This window comes from Eurosta solidaginis, chromosome 4, assembly GCF_040869045.1.
Source record: "Eurosta solidaginis isolate ZX-2024a chromosome 4, ASM4086904v1, whole genome shotgun sequence".
NCBI lineage: Eukaryota > Metazoa > Arthropoda > Insecta > Diptera > Tephritidae > Eurosta > Eurosta solidaginis.
The window spans coordinates 238,298,031-238,320,589 of record NC_090322.1 but is presented as its reverse complement, the minus strand read 5'-3'; the positions used below and the strand labels follow the sequence as shown (position 1 = coordinate 238,320,589).

Genomic DNA, 22,559 nt, shown 5'->3' with positions numbered 1-22,559 from the left:
TAAGTCCTTGATATTCTTTGTTTGCATACGCACTAATACTCATTTTTTGGTTAATCCTCTAATAATTAAAATGTGAATAATTGCAGCTCACTGATGCGGATTTGTTTTCGTGTAATTGGTAGGTTTTTATTAAAATTACGTGGTTACATAGTGAACAAAAATTTTGAGATAGGGCCTTTCCACACATAAAGCGAGATAAGTTAATATTCTACTCAGGCCTCTATATGTTAATGTCAAACGTACATAAATGTGATTTAATATAACTGCACTGTTTTTTCTTTACTTCAAATCATTTTAAAATGAAGTAAAACTTTCACTAATGACTGAAGTAATTCAATACATTTTTCCATTCGTCTCCCTACAAATTGAAGCTCTACAATGGTTTTTCCATTGCCTGTAATGGCTTTCAAGTGATTGAAATTCGGAGGAAGAGATAAAATAAGAAATGCCATAAGCAGTCGTCTCACGTTTCAAATGACAACCTGCCATCGACAACTGTTGAGTTTGTGAGTTAACATTTACGGTATAACGGTTAGCCACATTGATTATTCTTGGGATCGCAATGGAAATAGCTCATGCTGTTAGCAGCGCACCATGCAGCAACATATTTTAGTTACCTTTATTTACTTTTACATTACTTCATTTTGTTACCCTGCCTCTATACTGTCCTCCACAATCTGTCATTTAAGCACCCAGTTCAGCTCTACTCTTTCTGATTTGCTTTCTCTATCGAACCCCTGTACTTCTACCTTTCATAAAAAGTAGACGAATTGGCCAGTTTCTATATTATTTAACCATTTATCTTTTGAGGTAGGTTGTGGTGTATACTGACGTTGTAATAAGTTAATCCCTCCGCAAACCCGTACTGAATAAAATCACTGTATATACATTACATATATGTATGTATATTAAAATGAAATACACGCATATGGCTTGAAGCGTAAGAAGGATAGCGGAATTCGTACCTGGCTTGTCAGTATGCAAAGGGTGGAGAAGATAAGGGTGAACGATATCGGAAATTACTCTGGAGATAGGATGACGGTGGTCAGCAACACTTGATCAAACGACTGCAGAAGTAGCTGATCAACTGAAGCGGTCAGTTGAAAGAGGAATGGGACAGCAACAACTAGCCGGTCATATAGCAGACGCGTCAAGTTGCGTAGTGGGGTTGCGAGGGGCGTGCAAACGGAGTTTTCGCTGAGATGATTTGAGTTCATCTTCTAGCAGTGGCAGCTTTTATGGGGGGTTAGCTGAGGGATTTTTCACCCTTAAGGCACAACAGTGGACCTGGTTCTCTTGCATCGATCCGAGCTAGAGCTAGGATTCCAAAACCAAAAATTAAATTTCCAAAAAGTTAGTAAATTTACCAACTCAAATATTTATAGGTTATGGATATGACCAAAAACAAATTGTTTGGTTATGATATGATTATAACAGGGCGTCATAATATGGTGCCATTGACCACTAAGTTTGAGTTCAATGGGGTTGATTGGATCAGCTATTTTATAAGGATATGAATATGGCAACTTTGCCAAGCTCTATAGCTCCTTTTATAGATTCATTTCGAAAGCTCCTTAATCGGAAACTCTCAGGCGCCGCTGTTCTCACCATTGAACTATCGAAGCTATTGTTTTTTTGTCTTCATAATTTTTACTTCGCTTCTGTTTCTTGCTAATTCATTGTTACAGTGATGTGACATCTGTCATAGATATGCAACAATAAATTCTAACCGGGACCATAGCGTAAGATTCACCTATTTAGTATACCCCCGGGGGCCTATGGGGCTTAGAATATACCCGGTATGCCTGTCGCGTCTTAAGAAACTGGCCCAACTCTTTCAAGGGGATGTGCAGCGAAGCGCTTTTAGAGATTTTCAGCGCAATTTAAAGCTTCTCGAACCTATTTGTTAACCTCATGTACCCGTAGCGAATCCTGTTTATTTAGCAAGTGAGGCTGTGGCGAACCCAAGTTCCTCAAAGAACTAGTGGGTGAAGGGCGGGTTACCCTGAAAGGTTCAATGCGATCTGATTAAATCATACCCGGGATGGTGGGGCTTATACCTAAATGATGCTTGTTACTGGAATGTACCAGATTTATATACGGCAATGGACCATTCGCATCGATAGCACTAACGAAAGCCTTCGAGAGGTGTCGTTGTCGCTACAAAAACAAAAAAAATTGCGCATAGCAATGTTACTACCGAAGATGTTGCGCACGAAGTGAGGCTATTGGAAACAGCTTGGATCTTCGAAGCACAGCAGAGATATATTAAATAATAAGCTTATTAATTTAGATAAAAAATACCTAAAAGTGATGCTAGATAGTAAGCTCGCCTTTTCAGAGATGTTGCGCACGAAGTGAGGCTATTGGAAACAGCTTGGATCTTCGAAGCACAGCAGAGATATATTAAATAATAAGCTTATTAATTTAGATAAAAAATACCTAAAAGTGATGCTAGATAGTAAGCTCGCCTTTTCAGAGCCTTATAAAGAGGCCTGTGAGGGGTCTGTGCACACAGTAAGAAATCTAAACCGATTACTGGTAAACATGGGAGCTCCAGAGCCATTACAATAGAGCTTTTTTTGTCTGATTCAGAGTCTCTCTTATATTATTATATACTCTTATATGGTGCAAACTATTGGAGGATGACATATCATACCACAAGTACGGAACAACTATCGCCACGGCCCAATTTATCGCATTATTTTGCTTGATTTTGCTACGCGATTTCCGCAGATACATTTCCTATCGTCGCCCCGACTATAACGGTACGCCTTCTTGCTGAAAAAAGAAAAGCGTACTGTATTAAGTGAAGAAGGATAAAAAAAATGCTAGCATCGGAGAGTACCAGCTTTGTGAATGATCGCACGTATTGGATGTGGCGAAGCACTGCTACAATAATAACAACAACAACAACAGTACCAGATTAAATCCAGCAAAAGATTGCTGTGACATCTGTCAAAGAAAGGATGTGAAAATTGGGCTTATTTTTAAGGCAATAATGTCATAGTTTCATATTTTTTGACAGTTTTTCCACGTGCTCTGGTATTAACCACTTTTTTCTTGTTTCGGCTGATATGAATTTTAATTATTAGCCAATAATTGGAAGCCATCTTAACAAAATTTTAATCATATAAAAATGATCAAAAATTACCGAAATATGAATAAAATATTTTTAAATTTCATTACTCTAAGACAATTTCAATGGGAAATACATATTTAAATGATTTTTTTTGTGTCAATTTCAGGTACGTTGACCTCGAAGCCTTGCAATAATGGTAAGCAATTTCATAATAATTGGAAACATAAAACATATATTTATGCTTGATTGCGAATATTTATGTACATTTTACACAGTTGCGTAAACGAAAATAGCAGCGGGAAGTTTTATAAATTTTCGTCTATTAAACTTTTTTGTATTTTTTTTGTTAATTAGGAAAAAAGTTACATAAATTTTGTGACCAAAACTATCACAAAACCATTTTCACACAAATTTGAGAAAATTTAGTACATATTTTATTTTATATTTTCAATTCGTTTGGAAGAGAATATAAAGAAGAAAAAAAAATGTGAAAAATAGATATGAATTTTAAGAGACTTGTGTTTTGTGCAACAAAAATTGATTAGGCTACAGGACTGCGTACTCGAAAAAATTCAGAAAATTCTGAGCTATATGCATCAAGTAGTTAAGTATATGTTTTAGCACGCTTATATTAGCTTCACTTGTATGTATGCTGGATTGTTATTTTGTAGGCTAGGCGCGAAAAGGAGAGTTAGACCCATCTAGCGGCAATTATTGAAGACTCGCAACAGTGGTGAAATAACTCGCTAGAAAACGAGTTGTACTTAATAGCGGAGACACGAAGCTCTGCGCTACGGTGCTATCAACATCAAATATTTAAGTAGATTGTAGATACTAAAACAGCACCATATTTGCATGTTATTTAGTTAGCGTGCTTTGCACACAGAGTATATTAACTTTGATTGGATAACGGTTGGTTTTACAGGTATAAAGGAATCAAGATAGATATAGACTTCCATATATCAAAATCATCAGGATCGAAAAAAAAAATTTGATTGAGCCATGTCCGTCCGTCCGTCCGTCCGTTAGTACTATAACTTGAGTAAATATTGAGATATCTTCACCAAATTTGGTGCACTAGCTTATCTGGGCCCAGAATAGATTGGTATTGAAAATGAGCGAAATAGGATGATAACCACGCCCACTTTTTGTATGAATAAAATTTTGCAAAACACAAGAAACCTAATAATTTAGTAAATAATACACCAAGAATGTTGACATTTGACATGTGGACTGATATTGAGACTCTTGATACAAATTTGCAAACATTTTTTAAAATAGACGTGGCACCGCCCACTTTTGATAAAATCAATTTTACAAATATTATTATTCATAAATCAAAAATCGTTAAACCCATCGTAACAAAATTCGGCAGAGAGGTTGCATTGTCATAATAAAATTGGGTACACAAATTTTCCCTATAGCAGGAAATATTTCTAGGAAAAATGGACGAGATCGGTTAAAGACCACGCACACTTTTATATAAATGGTTTTTAAAAGGGTCGTAGACGAAAATAATAAGCTATATCTTAGCGAAAAAGAGCTTGGTGTCAATAGAATTTTACTTTCTGGATTGAATTATAACATTAAATTGGAAAACACTAAAATTGGTGTGGCACCGCCCCTTTTAGGACTAATCAATTTTCTAATGGCGGCCACCTTGGTGTGATGGTAGCGTGCTCCGCCTACCACACCGAACGCCCTGCGTTCGCACCCCAGGCAAAGCAACATTCCAATTTAGAAATAAGATTTTTCAATTAGAAGACAATTTTTCTAAGCGGGGTCGCCCCTCGGTAGTGTTTGGCAAGCTCTACGAGAGTATTTCTGCCATGAAAAGCTCTCAGTGAAAACTCATCTGCCTCGCAGATGCCGTTCGGAGTCAGCATAAAACAAGTAGGTCCATCCCGCCAATTTGTAGGAAAAATTAAAAAAGGAGCACGACGAAAATTGGAGGAAAAGCTCGGCCTAAAATCTCTTCGGAGTTTATCGCGCCTTACATTTTTTTTTGTAATTTTCTATGTTTCTGGAGCCATAATTCGAAGAAAAATTAACATATCGTAATGAAATTGTGTACACATATTTTCCTTATAGCAGAAAATATTTCTAATAAAAATGGACGGGATCGGTTAAAGACCACGGCAACTTAGATATAAAACAGATTTAAAAGGGTCGTAGATTAGAATAATAAGCTATAACTTAGCAAAAAATAGGTTTGAATCAAAGATATTTCACTTATCAAGTTTTACTGTAAGAGGAAATGGGGAGACACTTTTTTTAAACGGGCGGTGCTACGTGTTATGTAGAAAAGTAATTTATCAATTTTTAAAATGGCAGCTCCCGCTGAGTATATAATGTTCGGTTACACCCGAACTTAGACACCCTTACTTGTTTAAATTATATTTATTATTTTGTGATAGCATTCACTTAAAAATCAAATAGAAAATGTCCAGTGATTGCTCTGAAAAAAATTTTAACTAGTTCTATGCATGGTATGCGAATTTTAAGGCAAATTCATTTGGACAAAAACAGTAATTTTTGAAGTCTAATTGTTTGTACACATTAGGACCAACCTTGCCATATGGTTACATTTAAAAATGGAAATTTCAAAAATTTTTGTGGAAGTTTTATTATTTGATGAGCAGACCTCAAAAACCGTTCTGTTAATTATTTCACACAAACCTGGTTTCCAAACAATGACTTTTTAAAATGACATAGCCCTGCCGCATCGCTACCATTAATACTCAAATAGACTACCTGATTGGCTAGGAAGGGTCTATCTTTCCACCTTATCTAAAAAGGTGGACGGCAAACAATTTAAATGTTCGCCATGGATCGGACCAGTTTGATAATGCAACCTGCCAGCCAAGTAGAACCATACTTCAGGGCTGTTTGCTTTCAAAATTCTTTTTCTAATTTGTATACCTTTAAGGATTTACTACAGTTCGCACCGAAGTTTGCATGATGATGGCAATAGATTTTGGCGTTTCCATAGATGAGCTGTGCTGTAAAGTTAACAGCTTCATATCTCTCTAGTATTTACAGTTTTTCGTCTCTCGTATCAAATCACTGACCACGTCTGCGGTGACCTAGTTTATGAGGTTGACATGGCAAATGTCGGCAAGATTGGACGTTCACGTCGATGGCAGTCCATCAATGAAATCAAATATCTTCCTAGCAATACTTGGGATTTACTTTTAAATCAGCCTTGATGTATGCGAAATATGTCCTGCATATAATGTTCTTCAGATAACCCCAACCATCTTTTCAATTGTAATATGAAATGCATGTCTCTAATACTTTTATGTCACTTTCCTTGGAACTCCGGGAAGGTATATCGGCGATACCACGTTCGTGACCGCACATATTGGTTGAAGCGATGATATGGCACTTAGCGACATAGTTAAACTATACGTAATTGAATCGAAATTTTAGCGGAAAAGCTAGATGAACCCATGCTCCAGGCAACTACCACAACAAAATATATCATCTCACACATAAGCCGAGGATAGTTGAAACAGCCTTACACAAAATCTTTCTTTTTCAAAAATAGTAGTGTTTCACGCCCAAATTCATTCCGGTACCATGAAATGCCATCATTCCAGCTGAGGCCAAAAGATTAAGATGGCTGCATATGTCATAGAAGGATTCGACCTCGTATACATAAACTACGGGTTTATGCATATGGCCCACTGCCTCAAATTTTCGAATTTTTTTGAAAACCTTTGATTTAAGTTTGATTTGCATAGTTTCAGTTAAAAAAATTCATGTTTCTCTTAAATTATCAAAAAAAAATTAGTTTAGAGAATTTGATACAAATTTCCAGTGCTATTTTAGTGTTCAAGGCTGTATATAAATTTATAAATTTTTTTCAAACTTCGAGTTAAAGTTCGCATCATTAAATTTGTCGCCTTCTGTCCTTGCTATCAAATAATAAAATAGTTTAGTGCATAATAAAATAAATGACTTTTAGGTCACACATGCGAGAAGGCTATTAAATAGTATATGTTTACATTACATGTATGTATAAACCTGTTAACATTAGGGTGAGCCAAAAATATAAAAAAAATTTTGTTAACCACCATAAGCGACAAAAAAACTGCCCCCAGCGGGTTAGGGGTCAGAATATACCCGCGGTAGGTATGACTGTCGTAAGAGGCGACTAAAATACCAAATAGATTCAACGGGTTGTGTAGCGCAACCATTTCAGGTTGCCAGCGCAATATATAGCTTCTGCAAACCCAATTGTCAACTTCACCTATCCGTGGCGAATCCTGTTTCATTAACAGCCGAGGCTCTGGCGACACCCAACTCTTCCCGGATCTAGGGGGTGGGAGGGCAGGATGGCATGGAAGGTCGCATGTGGTCATAACAAATCTTTGCCGAGATGGTCGGGCTGGGTACCGGAACGTACCGGATATACATCCGGCGACCATCAACACTCCCCAAGGCCTTCGGGAAGTGTCATCGCTAAAAAAAAAAAAGGAAATAGAAATTTGTGTTCCATTTTCATATTTTTCATTTAATGCTAACTAAAGTTTTGTGAGAATATTCTGAACGTACTTAGCCAGACGTTTTTTGCGGCCCATTCAGTAATAACCAACTATGATTTTTTTTTGTCCCACCCTTTTGTTCATTGGCCGTTGGGGTAGCGCACTACCCTCAAGTGGCCCAACGAAACCCGGCTAATCATGTTCATGTGTTCGCACCCCGTGGGACCGTCGTTAAGCATAACGTCACGGGAGGGAAAGGCGATTTAGTCACCACTACTTCGTATGCGCATTTCTCTGCGCTCTCTTTCAGCATGCATCAATTGCGTCATAACTATAAAGGCCATCTTGCTCACAGAATTACAACAATCTATTTGTCCGCACATTTGGGGAACTAAATTCCTAATGAAAAGCTCCTCTCCAAAAGCTCTGTGTACAGAGAGTCTTTGGCCGTGAAAACGAGGGCAGTGAAACATTACATGTTCTGCGCTTTCCAATTCGGAGGGACAGTGTGGACAGAAAGGATAATCCTTTATCCCACGCTTATGTAGATATTCCTTGAAGCCGCCGTGACCGCTCAGTATATGTGTGAGGTGGTTATTTAATTCGCCGTGTTGTCGCTCGTACCCTTCCATTATATTCCGAACTAGCATGGAGGTCCAGCGCGCTTTTCACGATTATTCCCACCGTTCTTGCCACCTAACTATTGTTCGCGACCTTGCGCTTTTCTTAGCATCTTCAGGTGGTCAGCTGATTCCAATGCCACACAGATCGACCATTTCACCTGAGAGTAGATCTACTGGGATTTTGCTGGATAAAATATGGATCGCGTCGTCGGACACCGTCCGATAACCACATACTATTCGTAAAGCAGTAATACAGTAGGCTGCTAGTATATCTTTTTGGTGGACCATTTTAGATTCGTGTCATACTGGTGCTGCATTTAATATTATCGAGCTGGTTGCGTTGGATAATAGCTGACGGATGGCTTCGCCTGGCCGCCGATGTTGGGCATTATTCGCGTTAGGGTTCCACTAACTCTAGAAATTTTCTTACTCACCGCCCTGAAATGCTTCTTAAAAGTTAGTTTTGATTCAATGTTTACTCCTAGATATTTCATGAAAGGCTTTGAATTTATTTGATAACCTGTTATATTTTGGACGAACTCATCCGCAGTATGCTTTGAGCTCACCAAAACCACTTCTGTTTTATTGTTCCACCGCGGCGTTGGTATATATCTGTAGCATACATTTTATATGTCCTTATGTATTTTAAATTGCATCACATAATAGGGTGAACTAAGCCTTATACAAACTAAGCTCTCCTTCCTCCTAAACACGCAGTGAACTAAGCTGCCATGCTAGGTGTACATATTTGCATTAATCTTTAGGATCAGAGGCAAAAATGGGTCATATAAAATTGCTTTTGAACGTCACAAAATATCGAAGTGATGCGAATATATACACACACATATACACTTAACAATTACTTACATAATCAATACATACTGTGGCGAACATTAGCATCACTATGCTGTTAGTAAACAATCACAACAACAAAAACAGCAAGCAGCTACACTTATGTACATATAAATATACAAGGCGACGAAGAATATCTCACATACGCATATGTAGTCATCAGCTAAGCACAGAAGTTGTTACACATAAAAAAAAAATGTAAGGCGCGATAACCTCCGAGGATATCTAAGGCCGAGCTCCTCTTCCAATTTGCGTCGTGCTCCTATTTATTTTTTCTACAAATTGACGGGATGGGACCTACTTGTTTAATGCCGACATCTGCCAGGCAGATGAGTTTTCACTGAGAGCTTTTCATGGCAGATATACACACGGAGCGCTTGCTAAACACTGCCGAGGGGCGACCCCGCTTCGGTGTGGTAGGCGGAGCACGCTACCATCACACCACGGCGGCCGCCAGTACAGACGCATATAGCTAAATTATCAAGCAACAACAATTCTAGAAGGTGAAACGCGTTGACATTAGGAGAAATTTGCCGACGGGGCAACAGAGAATTTAAAAGCAGCGCAAGCTGAGGAATGACTAATTAGTTTTGATTGACGCTTTTGTGAAGTACGTGATATTGAAGTATAATTGTACTACTCCCAAAGTAGTCCAAATAAAGACCATTTTGCAATACTGAATATTGGAATTATTTGTTCGACAGCTCAGTGATTCGAACTTTAGCAAAAGGTGCATAATTTTCAGAAATCCCCAGAATTTCTTGCCCCTTAATCAGGGATGTCATGGCATCCGATAGTTGTCGGAATCGGATTTGAAACCCATAAATATTTCTGCTACGAATTATGAAATTTTTGATTTGATGTTCAAATTATATTTATAGGCCAAAGAGAAATATAATTCAACCACCAAATTAAAATGTTTCGGATTCCTTGGTTTCAAATCCCATTTCTTTTCTTTGCTATCAAAAAATGTATTTTGATCATTTTTGAATTGTACACCAAGCACACTGAGATTTTCATATATTTATCAGTGACACTTGTGTGCACAAAATTAGTTGGAAAAATTATCAATAAATTGTACCTATCAATTGTTTTTCGCTTTTATATGTTTTCGTAAATTTTAGAAAACATTTTTATAAACATCTAAGGAAAAATAGCAAATTGTTTAAACTATTTTCGAAAGCTTGCAGCAAGTTCGAATTATCGAGCTGTTTACGAAGATTTGTACTTGAAAATCAAACCCAATAGTCCCAGATTTTTTTTTGAACATTTTTATATTTAATGAGAAAACCCCGCAGACGTTGTCCTGCCTAAATTTGGCCTATCTGCATACATTTTAATAAGCTTTTTCCGTCTGAATCTGCCCTCCCCGCCCACTCTTCACTTTTTCCTAATCCTTTTATTCACTCCTCCCTCCGTCTTTTTCGCTTCATCTATCTCCATCTTCGTCTCATTCTATCTCTTTCTCAATCTCCTTCTCCTACTCTCTTTTCTCTTCTCTCAATTTCTTCTCATTCTTCTTCACCCCTTATTGCCTGTCCCAAAGGGTGGCATGTATTTTATTCCAGTCCCAGTCCCAGTCCCACTCCGAGTCTCAGTGCCAGTCCTAGTCCTAATCCCATTCCCAGTCCGTCTCTGGATAATATATTACTCTGCACTAATGCACTCATCAACAGCTTTCATTTGATATCCATATTGTATAAACACTGTCTAGGCATTCACTGGCCCACGTTTTGTCCTATATCTCGAGACCCTAGTCACCCAGGGGTATGAAAATTACCCTCTACACAACTAAAGACTCTCCTGCATTCAAAAAATGTCATAGTACCTCTAAATGTCATAGTACCTCTAAAACGCGGGCCTCCTCAGAAACCCCCATACCTCCCCCCCCCCCCCCACCCTCTCGGCGGGCCTGGTGATGTGCTATACTTAATATCATTCGCTATAGTATTTTTTACTTCTTATCAAAAAGGTTGTTTAATTAAACACCAAGCAATTACCCGGAAGTATATCCGCACCACCTGAAAATATGAGTGCCACTGCGTATACGTAACATTTTATTATTACGTATAAACAAATAAAAAATTTGCAATAAAATAATATTGCGACTATAAACTGAGATATAACCTATCCTATCTCTCAAGTTAGATCAAACTACACACGGGGTGCAAAACCAAATTCAAACTCGGTTCGGTAGTTTAGGAGTACATCGCGGCCTAAAATGTTGTGACACGTGTTTTTTATATATTAAGATTGTCATTGTCTTTTATAAGTTATGTAAAAAATTTTAAAGCCCTGATTCACAGAAAGTTACTCAAAAATTTGTGAAACACTCTCGCATTTTGTGGGCAACTTAACATCTAGAGACCTACGCCACCTAGCGGAATTTTTTTCTTCAAATTTGAATTGCGATCACATTGCCACCACTTACCGAAATTAGAAGTTGGGGCGTTGATAACCTAATAACCGATCGAAAGATTCTCTAAAATCGCAAAAGTTGTCTAAATATATTAATCCCAGCACCACCTATAAATATATCGATCCGTGCGACACCGAGTGGAATTCGTTTTGATTCGGTTTTAAGCTATAATTAATGCAAATTCGTAGTCTATAGCTCAGTAGAAAGTTGGCTTTAAATCGATTACAATACGAATTAATCTCTCTTTTTCCTCTCTATTTCCTATTTCTTCTTTTCTTCTTATTAATCTTCGTCTTTTATTTCATCTTTCATTATTTTTATCTATCCAACTTTCTCTCCTTTCTAGTCTACTTTTTCCTATTCCAATACTTATTTCTCTTCCTATTGTTAATCCTCCTCCTATTTCTTTTCCTATTCCTTTTATCATCATCATTTTTTGGCGCCAATTAGGAGCACCAATGGAGGTCAAGTCCTCCTCCCTTTGCCTCTCCCCACTCAGTGCAGGTATCCCCTTCCTCTACTCAGAAACTGCGTTGTCGACTGAAATACTACCTTGGCCGGAGTACCTTTGTTCATTCGCATAACATGATCTAGCCTTTGGGCTTTTATTCGCAGCTCATCATTATACCTCATACGATACCCGCAGTACAAGCCCATAAATTTTCCGGAGAACTTTTCTCTCAAACACTCCAAGAGCTTTCTCATCTGCTTTTGACACCGTTCATGATGTTCAGGACAGTTATAATATGCGACTTGCAGAGCGTGGTTTTTGTTCGTCGAGAGAGGACTTTAATTTGCGATTGCCTACTCAGTCCAAAGTACGACTTGTTGGCAAGAGTTATTCTCCGTTTTATTTTCACTATTCTCGAATTTATATCCGTCAACAGTGACGTGGCTGCCAAGGCCAAATACGCCGATTAGTTCTTGGATTACAGCTACTCGTCTTATCCTCATTTACCGCTAGACCTACTTTTTGCATCTTTATCTAATCACGAAAAACAGAACTCACAGCGCGTTTGTTCAGGCCCATTATTCCTATTCTTGTTTCTATCATTATCCTTATTCCTATTCCTTTTGATTTGCCTTCCCTTTTCTTTTTCCTATTCCGAATCCTATTGATATTCACACTCATTTTCCTTTTCCTATTCCTAGTCTCATTCCTCTTTTATTTCTATTCCTATTTCTATCCTTTTTCCTATTCCTATTACTTTTCCTATTCCCATTCCTATTCCAATTCCTACTCCTACTTCTATTCCTGCTCCTATTCTCATTTCTACTCCTATTCTTCCTACCCTCCATAATCATCTCCATAACTCTCATCTATAAGAACTCTATGTTAAATATTAAATAGCTAGTGCAAATAATTGCGACGCTATGTTGAACTCAGATTTTTTCTTGTGGGCGTGGAACCACCTCCTTTCAAGAACTATTTATAGCATATTTTACGCCTTGACTGTATAAACCTACACGGAAATTTTCGTTACTCTAAATGTTTTCAAACATATGGCAACACTTGCCTGGAAATTTTTAGAAATAAACTTTCTTGCGCCACCTTCGCTAAAATCTTTCAATACCCTTTCCAATACTGAATCAAAATTAATAAATTAATTATTATAGTAAAAAATTTTTTCACAAAGTTACAACTCTGTTAATTTCAATTTGTTTTAATATCAAAAATTGTCCCTCTATTTGAGTTGCACATCCTATTTTAATATTTGATTCTTATTGCATTGAACAAAATTCTGAACAGGTGGCAAGCCCCTTTGTGAACATATATTGGCAATACAACAATTCGCTGCCGAATTTGATCACCTCGCCATTACCTGAGTAAAAATTTATTCATGCAAAAAATATATATTTGCAAATCATAAGTCCCCGTGGAACTTTGCGGCGATATAAATGTAAATGCATGCATTTACACAAACAAACATAAATATTTACATAAGAACACCGGTCAGCTTCACAATAATGAAACAATGAAAATAGCTTTGGTCGTGTTTGTGGTCGTGGTAAGAGAGATGCGGTAAAGCCATTAGTGGGTGATTAAAATGCAATCAAATTGTGAAATTCATTAAAAATACACAAATAGCCACAATACAACGATGAGCCAATCTAACTAACACATTCATATATGTAAATATTAAATACACAAAGGGCGAATTGCATGTATGAAGGTGTGTATCCGTGCAACACATACACGCACATGCAGCACTACATAAAAACACCGAACAAAGTTTAATTTATTGATTGGCAGCTTTGGCTTAAAAAGTTGCTGAGTCGCAGCACACGTTGGACAAAGCCAAACAAGAATAATGTAAAGTGCAAGCAAGCGAAGTAGTCTGCCTGAAAGTTGGGTGTTGTTGTTGCAGCTTTACTTTGAGCTTAATTGTGCAAACAAAAACAAAGCAATGCAAAATGTCATAATTTTGAAATATCGCGAATTGAGGTTAAGTGCTTTGATTTTATTTATATTAACGCAAATTAACATATTTTCATATATCTCCATATACAGCAGCGAGCACGAGAAAAGCAGTGGAAATTTTTAACAAATTTCTTCAATTAAATTTTTTTTATTTTTATTTTAAATAATTTACAAAAGCTTTCATCAACTTGGTAACTGAAACTATGCAAACCAGTCGCAAAAACATTTTTGAAAAAAATTCGAAAATTCTTAAAAATTCTACAAAAATTCCGAGTGTTCTGATTTTTTTCCCGACTACGCAGTTTTCTAGCGCAATAAATTTTAGTTTAAAAAATCACAAGTTTCAGGTCTTTCAAAAGTCGCGTTGATTTTAGAAAATTTTTTTTCCGAAGATTGTTTAATATTTGCTTCTATACGAAGGGCGCATAGCATTATTATACTCAGTTGAACAGAGCTCACAGAGTATATTAACTTTGAGTGGGTAACGGTTGGTTGTACAGGTATAAAGGAATCGAGATAGATATATCAAAATCATCAGTATCGAAAAAAAATTTGATAAAGCCATGTCCGTCCGTCCGTTAATACGATAACTTGAGTAAATATTGAGGTATCTTCATGAAATTTAGTATGTAGGTTTCTGGGCACTCATCTCAGATCGCTGTTTAAAATGAACGATATCGGTCTATAACCACGCCCACTTTTTCAATATCGAAAATTTCGAAAAATCGAAAAAGTGCGATAATTCATTACCAAAGACGGATAAAGCGTTGAAACTTGGTAGGTAAGTTGAACTTATGACGCAGAATAGAAAATAAGTAAAATTTTGGACAATGGGCGTGGCACCGCCTACTTTTAAAAGAAGGTAATTTGGAAGTTTTGCAAGCTGTAATTTGGCAGCCGTTGAAGATATCATGATGAAATTTGGCAGGAGCGTTACCCCTATTACTGTATATATTCTTAATAAAAATAAGCAAAGTCGGAGAACGACCACGCCCACTTTAAAAAAATTTTTTTTTAAGTCAAATTTAAAAAAAAAGTTAATATCTTTACAGTATATAAGTAAATTATGTCAATATTCAACTCCAGTAATGATAAAGTAAAAAGAAATAAATGTAAAGCGCGATAACCTCCGAAGAGATCTAAGGCCGAGCTTCTCTTCCAATTTGCGCCGTGCTCCTCTTTATTTTCCCTACAAATTGGCCGGACGGGACCTACATGATTTTATGCAGACTCCGAACGGCATCTGCAAGGCAGATGAGTTTTCACTGAGAGCTTTCATGGCAGAAATACACCCGGAGCGCTTGCCAAACACTGCCGAGGGGCGACCCCGCTTAGAAAAATTTTCTTCTTATTGAAAAACCATATTTCTAAAATGTTTGATGTTGCTTTGCCCGGGGTTTGAACCCAAGGCATCCGGTGTGGTCGGCGGAGCACGCTACCATCATACCACGGTGGCCGCCAGTAATGATAAGGTGCAACAATAAAAGAAAATTTCAAAATTGGCGTCGCTGCGCCATTTTTCATTAAATTTGTCTAGAATACTTTTAATGCCATAAGTCGAACAAAAATTTACCAATCCTTGTGAAATATGGTAGGGGCTTAGATTCTAGGACGATAAATGTTTTCTGTGAAAAAGGCCGAAATTGGTTTGAAGCCAGACCCAGTTTTTATACACAGTCGACTGTCTGTCCTTCCGCTCGGCCGTTAACACAATAACTTGAGCAAAAACCGATATATCTTTACTAAACTCAGTTCACGTAATTATCTGAACTCACTTTGTATTGGTATAAAAATGGCCGAAATCCGACAATGACCACGCCCACTTTTTCGATATCGAAAATTACGAAAAATGAAAAAAATGGCATAATTATATACCAAATACGAAAAAAGGGACGAAACATGGTAATTTGATTGATTTATTGACGCAAAATATAACTTTAGAAAAAAGCTTTGTAAAATGGGTGTGACACCTACCATATTAAGTAGGAGAAAATGAAAAAGTTATGCAGGGCGAAATCAAAAGCCCCTGGAATCTTGGCAGGAGTAGTGTTCGTGGTAATACATATATAACTAAATTAGCGCTACCCGACAGATGATGGTCTGGGTCACCCTGGTCCACATTTTGGTCGATATCTCGAAAACGCCTTCACATATACAACTACAACCACTCCCTTTTAAAACCCTCATTAATACCTTTAATTTGATACCCATATCGTACAAACACATTAGAGTCAGCTCTGGTCCATGGTTTATGGCGATATCCCTAAATGGCGTCCACCTATAGAACTATGGCCCACTCCCTCTTAAAATACTTTTTAATACCTTCTATTTTATTTAAGATTCCAAGGGCTTTTGATTTCGCCCTGCATAACTTTTTCATTTTCTTCTGCTTAATATTGTAGGTGTCACACCCATTTTACAGGGCGATTACAACCGATTTCGGCCATTTTCACAGAAAAGAGTTACAATCATAGAAGCTATGCCTTTACCGAATTTCTCATGGATTGGTAAATTTTTGTTCGAATTATGGCATTAAAAAGTATTCTAGACAAATTAAAGGAAAAAGGGCGGAGCCACGCCCATTTTGAAATTTTCTTCTATTTTTGTATTTTTTTTCACCATATCCTTACTTGAGTTGTATGTTGAAATAATTTACTTATATACTGTAAAGTTATTAAATTTTTTGTAAACATTTTACTTAAAATTTTTTTTTTTTATATGGGCTTGTCCGTCATCCGACTTTGCTAATTTTTATCTTGAACATATATAGTAACAGGACTAACGTTCCTGCCAAATTTCATCATGATATCTTCAACGACTGCCAAATTACAACTTGCCAAACTTTTAAATTACCTTCTTCTAAAAGTGGGCGGTGCCACGCCCACTATTCAAAATTTTACTGCTTTTCTAATCTGCGTCATAAGGTCAACAAACCTACAAATGTGGATCGCTTTATCCGTCTTTGGTAATTAGTTATGGAATTTTTTCGGTTTTTCTAAATTTTCGATATCGAAAAAGTGGGCGTGGTTTTTTTCCGATTTCGCTCATTTTAAATAGAGATCTGGGAAAAGTGCCCAGGAACTCATATACCAAATTTCATCAAAATACCTCAAAATTTACTCAAGTTATCGTGTTAACGGACGGACGGGCGGACGGACCGACATGGATAAATGAATTTCTTTTTTCGCCCAGATTATTTTGATATATAGAAGTCTATATCTATCTCGCTTAATTTATGCCGTTACCGGTAGCCCGTTCGTATGCGAACAAAATTAATATACTCTGTGAGCTCTGCTCAGCTGAGTATAATAATGACAGAAACACTTTGGTATCATATCAAAAGTGTTTGGCTATAAAAGTTAAATTCCGCTAGGTGTGTGAGTACCATTGGTGGACACTCGAATTCATATTGTGTAAAGCGGTGGTTGAGGAGATGAAGACTGAGACTCTCTTTTAAATGGTTAATGTGCTGCTTTCGAATGCCTTAGAGAAACTCAGTATTTAGACAAAGGCCAAGTAGAAAGGAGGAATAAAGAGGAGCGACCCTTTCTCAAGATTATCTGACCTCTTGGCGTAAAATTCCCAATTCTTCCAGTTGTTGACCTCCGGTTCGATGACGGGCGAGATAGTTGCTTTACTGATTATGAAGAAAATCAGTTCTAAGACCACACTGTGTCTGCTGTGGTGTGGTGGTAGCGTCTTCCGCCTACTACTCTGAAGATCCTGGCTTCGCGCTACGGGCAAAGCAACATCACAAAATTTGAGAACCAATTTTTTTCAATTAGAAAAAAGTTTTTCTAAGCTGCACCGCCCTCGGCAGTGATTTGGCAAGCGCTCTGTGTGTACTTCTGCCATGAAGAGCTGTTCAGTGAAAATGTATCTGCCTTGCAGATGCCGGTAGGAGTCGACATAAAACATGTAGGTTCCGTCCTGCCAATTCGTAGGAAAAATTAAAAAGAGCATCCCTTCCTCATAGATTCACCTAAAGTCAGTGTGGCTCCAAAAAATCATGGTTCTGGAATATGTGAAACCAAACTTAATATAGGAAGTAAACAATTAAAATTAGGAAGGTTAGGTTTTGATTAAACTGACCTTTCAATAAAGACCTCACATAGGCTGTATTTGTCCATACTGTTATCACAATGTGTTTGACGACCAAACTGAAAATCCCCAAAATAGGTACTAGAACTGATGCTATGAAATAAATCCGTTCGCTTGGCCAAAACTAAAGTACTGTAGGGTCATACTTAATGGCTGCCTCGAGATCCGGCTACTATACCACCCCTAGTGATTAGACGAACGTGCTACATGTATTCCTGCAGCCGCACCCCCTACATCTACTGTGACTGATAAAGCCCATATTATAAACTTGTGATGCCAGAAGGCAACGTCCAGTTAGTAAGTTCGTTATGAGCCCTAAGTCTTCTCTCATTACATGTTTCATTACGTTAGCCATATCATCATCTGTGAAAGCAGCAAAAAATGTATTTTCTGACATGCACAAGCAAAGAGAGTTGTCGTTCGTAACATTTCATAGGTCGGGCTCAGCACCTGTTCGCGTAACCTTTCTCTATGAGTACTTTATTTGATATCGGTCTCCATCCCCGAAAGAGCATTATTTTGTTCCATCTGGCTGGGCTAAAACATTTTCGAAGTCCAACGTAATCGGTAGCACTACCGGTTTACGTTGGCCGCATGTAGTCTCAGCCTTCATGATTGCGTCTACCACTTCAGCCATGACATCTATTTTGAAGTGCAACTGATAAGTTTTCTCAACTCCACTCTCTCTTCCATGACAAGAGAAGAGTACATTGCTTAATATACCGTTCCCTTAGCTATGAACACACAGCATTTGAGAATATGCCCAGAGTTTTAAAAATTGGTCAGAGCATGCAAGAAACCTGCACATAGACAGTCTTTTCTTCTTGCTTCGTTCCATCCAAGAGAAGTCCAAGAAAACTTGCAGTTGAACCAAAGAAATTTAGGTGTTAGAGGACATCGGACATCTACGCAGATCATATCTTACGTATGTCGCGGTCGATTCTGGATGACAAAGAGTTTAACATATCCTTAGAAAGTCTGCTTTCATTTACTACGAGAACATTTACCGGCATAAGACATTGCCGACTAACTATGATGAGGTTGGTAACATTTTCATGCTTTTAGCTCAAACGTCTAAATTCTTGTGTAGCGGATTTTCCTCATAAAACTTACGGATATGTCTCTGGCAGTTGTATGTTAGGATGCCCAGTTTTCTTTTTCAGCTCAGCTCTTCGTTCAGCATTTCACGTCTCTCCTTTATGGGGAGTATTCTTGCCTAATTGCGTAAATGACGTTCTGATGTCATAAGAAGATCTCCTTTGACAGCTCTGAACTCGATGTTTTCACGTACCCGCAGCCTCCTCCACTTTGTTTCTTTTAAGCTCAGCAACCATACACTTAAGAGACACGTAGTACACAAATAAATTAAAAAAAAAAACTATACTGTAAGGCGCGATAATCTCCGAACGGAACCTACATGCTTTATGCAGATTCCGAGCGGCATTTGCAAGGCAGATGAGTTTGCAGTGAGAAGCTTTTCATGCCTGAAATACCCTTGCAGTGCTTGTCAAATAACTTCCGAGGGGCGACCCCGCTTAGAAAAATTTTCTTCTAATTGAAAAACCTTGTTTCTAAAATTTTGATGTTGCTTTGCCCGGGTAGTGAACCCAGGATCTTCGGTGTGATAGGCGGAGCACGCTACCATCACACCACGGTGGCCGCAAATTGCATTCCTAATATCAACCTCAAATTATAAGGGGCCCCACATTTTTGGATGGGGTGGAAGCTTTGAACTTTTAATATCTTGCAGTAACGTGCCATGATAGGTTTTGCCAAGCACTTAGCTTCGAATACATCAATCCGAATGATGTCTTTTGAAGAGTTCTAGCTTCTGCCAAACCTTTCAACATAATTACAGTATATTTATCAGCAAAGCGACTAAGTGTAAGGGACACATATTCCTCTTCATTTATATAAGCCCTTCATTCCATCACCTCCGCCATACAAATAATAATCCTCTAAAGTTTAGCTGCTTCAACTTTCATTGAAGAGAAATTTTATGTAGACTTTTAACAAACTTGTAGCGCAAGAAAGTTTTACCAAAAATATTTTCAGACACGAAATGTACTTACAAAGATGTGAATAAGAAGAAGAACAATAAAAATAAGCGAAAATAAAACAACATTGAATATAAAACAAAGTCAAAAAGATTTTTTATTTTGAACGTGATTGAATAATGGGGTCACTTTAAACTGCCGCCTTTAATCGGTCAACCTCTTTTGCCTTCATCAAGCTGCCAAATATTGTTGCCTCATTCGCTCGTTAGCACTCACACGTTTGTGCGCCACGTGTGTGCACACCTTCAACGCCCGTGTACCAAGTACGACCTGTGGTTGTAAATTGCTGCCAACTGCTACCTTACCCTCTCGAACTACACGCCCATTGCACACTTTTGGAGCGTTGTTATCGTTGTTGTTATGCCATTGTCCTGTTGAGTCGACTGTCAACAATTTTCACCAACCATTTCTGCTGGATTTTCGCATCGTTTTTACTGAGTCAATTTGTGCGGCGCTGAGCTCTCATGCTTGTGCTGAGCTCGGTCAGTAACTGACACATCGGCGCTGTGTATATCAATGAACTCTTCCCTTACTTGTGACCGTCATATGAGTTTTAAGCGCATTTCTTTTTAAAGTCATCTCGAAAATTCAGAAGGGAACTAGGGAACGTGAGGAGTCGATATGTGCTTACCAAATCGTAGGGCGAGCTGAGTTTTGCGCGAAGCTTGTTTTTTTTTTTTTGTTCTTTGTCGCTTCCTTCTGTGTTTTCAGTTCGAGTATTACATTGCAATTTCATGGGATTATGTCATAATGAAAGTTATTTTTGGCAGTCATTTCGAATTTTAAAAATTTCATAAGACCCACAGCTGGTTAGACCCCTTGATTGTGTTGGTTGTCACCGCAGAAATCATCGTCATTGTTGCATGGCAGCAAAGAGCATGTAAACGGAAACAGCAGGGAGGGGTATATTGGGATTTGTATTTGTTTGTTAAAATAAATTGTATTTGTTATGCGCATATTATTGCTGTTTATTGTTTACTTTTCCATTGTGTTTTATCTTATTTACTCGCGAATATTCATCATTGCCCTGATCCTGTTGCTTTGTCCTTTAATTTGGAGATGCTACGTTTCTTGTTGGTTTCCACTTTGGGATGAATGCTCAATACAATGGTGTTCGTTCTGGAGTCCTTTTAGTTTCATCCTAACAATCGCTGTGTATACAATTAAGGACAATGTTGGAAGCCCCGTGGTGGAGGAAACAATCAATATTTGCTTGGAATTTCTGTTTTTTTTTTTTTGAATATGCACAATTTATGGCAGATATTGTTGGAAATGTCTAATTAATTTCAAGCTGGAAAGCCGATTAGATGAACTTAAAGACTTGGCTGGTTTACGTATATAATTTAAGACTCTTGGATAGTTCTTTATTGTTCCAAAAATGGATGATTATTGCAACGAATTTTGGGAAGTTCCTGATTATTTTGCAGCTTTTGCTAGCGTTCGAATCTTTGAACTGTCGAATAAATAACTCAACTATTCAGTATAAAAAAACGTTTTTTGTTTAGACTACTTTGGGAGTCGTACCTAACAATTAAAGTTATCGTGTACCTCACTATCGCGTTAAAATCAAAATGATTCTTAATTCCTCAGCTTGCGCTGCTTTTGTACTCTTGGTTACCTCGTACTATTCTCCTAGATTAGGTTAGGTTAGGGGGTAGCTGCCCTAATAAGGGGAGCTCACTTGGACAACATGAAGGTCCGTCGTGAAACCACATGCAATAAAATAAAGGTGACGTAGATATAGCTACTTAGAGAATCGTTGGGTAGCAACGATAAAGCTCGAATGATACCGAGCTCAACTTTGGATAAATTCTCGGGAGATCAAAGTGAGTCGCGACCGAAGTACTTTCGCCTAGTTCTGGCAAAAGCTGGGCAATAAAGCATAAAGTGATTTGGTGATTCCACCTCATCATCCTTCATACAGCTGCAGCAGAATGGACTTTCCAGTATATTGAGCCGTACCGCATGGGTACCCATGGGACAGTGCCCTGTTAAAACCCCAATGACCATTGATAGGTGAACCTTAGTGAACCCAATTATTTCAGCAGACCTCCTGCCATCCACTTTCGGCCAGAAAGATCTTGCTACGCTGCAAGACGTGGTGTGCGTTTGCTGAGCTGACTCGAGGCCCAGCTGTGGAGTAGCAATACACAGGTGGCCAGCGGAATCCCGAAATCCCTACAGCCATCTTCATCCGGTTCAGTTGTACCGATGCGGGCTAAGAAATCCGCTTGACAGTTACCCGGGATATCACTATGGCCCGGGACCCAGATAATCTTAATTGTAAAATAATTTGATGCAATCGCAAGCGAGGTCAGGGACTCCCATACGACCCTCGTTCGCACTGTAGATGAGCTCAAGGCCTTGATAGCCGCTTGGCTATCAGAGTAGATGTTAAATGCCCTAACCGTAGTAGCACTGGATAGCATTTCATCCACCGCATACTTAATCGCAGCACCTTCCGCTTGGAAAAGACTGCAGTTAGGTTAGGTTAGGTGGTAGCTGCCCTGATA

General features: G+C 38.1%; 1 protein-coding gene across 10 annotated transcripts in view; it reads left to right on the top strand.

The window, feature by feature from the left end:
- X11Lbeta overlaps window positions 1–22,559 on the top strand; it is a 414,506-nt gene that overhangs the window by 190,078 nt on the left and 201,869 nt on the right. The window contains exon 4 of one of the 10 annotated variants that reach the window (XM_067785170.1): window positions 3,249–3,278. The exons of the other annotated variants lie outside the window; for them this stretch is intronic. The gene's annotated coding sequence lies outside the window, so the exon portion shown is untranslated. The remainder of the gene's footprint in view (window positions 1–3,248; window positions 3,279–22,559) is intronic. 10 annotated transcript variants of the gene reach the window in all.